Consider the following 2,622-nt stretch of genomic DNA (forward strand, 5'->3'; position numbering starts at 1 on the left):
TTACAGTAAATCAGTGTTTCGTTCCCCATTGGAACTATTGGAATTGCTGGCAACTGTCCTTGCCGAAAAACAAATCCTCAAATTTTCATAACAATTCTTCCATCTGCTCCTTCTCCACCCGTTTCAATTGTTCAATTTTCTTACATAATGCAGTCCTATTTTCGGCTCGTGGTTATTCACTATGGACACACCTCGTGCAACAACCCTCCTCATCCGGAACATCTAAATTGGCCACCAACCATCCCTTTTCTCAAATCCACTTCCATGGAGCTACATTTATCGTTGTTCACGAGCACTACTCGTCCTCCTTTCCCCTGCTGTGTGTGTATAATATTACATTTCACAAAACAACCTAATGGATCCAAGATGTCACTTTCTTCTAATGGTTCGACAACACACACAATACCCACAGGTAGACTTGACTGCACACTCACCCAAAGTGATTTTCCTGTGCCACTAGACACACAACCATGCGAATTGAGCCTTATTGCTAATTTATAATTTCAATTGGTTTGTTTATTTTGTTGAATGCCCCTCGTGACAGTTCTGCATTGACAACAGTTTTCGCTAGCTGAAATAAGATTCCACTAAGCTTCAGAGTTTGCTGTCCAAAGTCAATTTTGGCATACTGCTGAAATCAGAAATCTACCCTTAGCATTAAGTCATAGCCTTCGCTCACAAGTAGTACAACCTCCATGCACTGATCAAACTGAAGCTTCCCTGTATGAAAATCCATGTGCACTGACTCAACGGTGTGACCTCCCCATGATCTATTCCATGCAGCCTATAACATCATGGGTTCAACTTTCTTTGACCAACTACGCTCTTACTAGCCATGGACATATGCGCCTCTGTGAGTAGTGGGAGAAGGGCGGCATCAGTGACTTTGTTAGTGCAGGTTACCTACATCAGGGCAAGTATGCATTCATGGGAAAACCTATTGTGGTCCTTTGATTGACAGGTCTTTAGCCTATTGTTCTGCTAAGACGATTATGACCGCCTGTCGATAATCCCTCCTTTTGATTGACAGGTCCTTAATCTATTGTTCCCCCACCCCTCCCCTTCCTCCACCCAACCCCTCAGGAAACCTCCAACCCTCCCCCTTTCCCTTGTTGATACAGGTACACTTCCATGCCTGAGTTATTCGAACAGCCTCTTTTCATTATATCAATTTGACTGACTACTTAATTGAACAGATCAATTAATTATTCCCTCTCCCCCCCCCTGGTGGTGGTTCTGTGCTGGAGAGGGAGGATCTCACAACATGAAATTCAATTGCATAGCAGAGAGTATATTGTTTATTTATAAAAATTCAGATTAAAACTGTGTGCCGGACCGAGACTCGAACTCGGGACCTTTGCCTTTCACGGGCAAGTGCTCTACCAACTGAGCTACCCCAGCACGACTCACGCCCCGTCCTCACAGCTTTACTTCTGCCAGTACCTCGTCTCCTACCTTCCAAACTTTACAGAAGCTCTCCTGCGAACCATGCAGAACTAGCACTCCTGAAAGAAAGGATATTGCGGAGACATCGCTTAGCCACAGCCTGGGGGATGTTTCCAGAATGAGATTTTCACTCTGCAGCGGAGTGTGCGCTGATATGAAACTTCCTGGCAGATTAAAACTGTGTGCCGGACCGAGGCTCGAACTCACAGTTTTAATCTGCCAGGAAATTTTATATCAGCGCACACTCCGCTGCAGAGTGAAAATATCATTCCATAGATATTCAGTTTGCAGGGGTTGGATCTCTTGTGCTCATCATTCTCTGCTGTTTGGTAAGACGCGTGTCTTGTAAAATACATCCAAAAGAAGTAATTAATTCGATCACTTTTTTTATCACGATTCCACAAGGAATACCGTCATGAAACACTCATCGCACATAATTACACTGCTAAAAATCTTTTGATCACGAAGAACGCACTGTCAGCCGTCCACTGGCCAATACAGAACGCCAGCTCTTGCGCCACCCGCACAGACTGCCCGGAGTGGTACTGCACCAGGGGCCCTCGCGAAGCGACGCATCCGTCAATGGCCATGCCAAGCACTGCTGTCCAAGAGGAGGCCGCTCGGGCCCCGTGACTGACAGACTAGATGTCACACTGATCCCCGAACAAAAGCACCCAAGAAATTCCTGTCGAAACACGTGCTCTCTTTCTCTTTCTTTCTCCTCCTGCAGCATACCACTGGCGGGCGTGCACGCGCCGTCGGTCGTGGTCGGACTGAACCCCAAACAAAGCAGCGTTTACCCAGTAAACCCCTGTGGAATACCGATGCACGCAAGAACTCCTTCCAAGACAAATGCCTGTCTGAGAATCGATTCCACCATGGACTCTAAACTGCCCTAGCCCTCCTGGCACACTTTCTTGTGTTGCATTTCAGGAACTGCTTTGGGAGTTATTACATGTGGTGTTGTGCAATATTGTCACATGAATAACTTGAGGATATCACAGGAACTAAATGTACCATTGCACAAAGAGAGAGCTTTGCAGATGACGTGAGAATATTTACACAGTCATACGTTTTATTCCGAGCAATACCATCACTACCACACTTGAGCACAGACTAAAAAAAATTGCGGCACACTTGTGAAACCATCCCAGAGGAACTACGTGCGCTTTTGTT

At 45.8% G+C, this 2,622-nt stretch overlaps 1 non-coding gene across 1 annotated transcript; it reads right to left on the reverse strand.

The window, feature by feature from the left end:
* Positions 1–1,327: 1,327 nt before the first annotated feature.
* Positions 1,328–1,402, reverse strand: Trnas-uga (transfer RNA serine (anticodon UGA)). The gene has a single exon. It is a non-coding gene; the product is annotated as a tRNA-Ser (tRNA).
* Positions 1,403–2,622: the final 1,220 nt, after the last annotated feature.

This window comes from Schistocerca nitens, chromosome 1 (genome assembly GCF_023898315.1).
Source record: "Schistocerca nitens isolate TAMUIC-IGC-003100 chromosome 1, iqSchNite1.1, whole genome shotgun sequence".
NCBI classification, from domain to species: Eukaryota; Metazoa; Arthropoda; class Insecta; order Orthoptera; family Acrididae; genus Schistocerca; species Schistocerca nitens.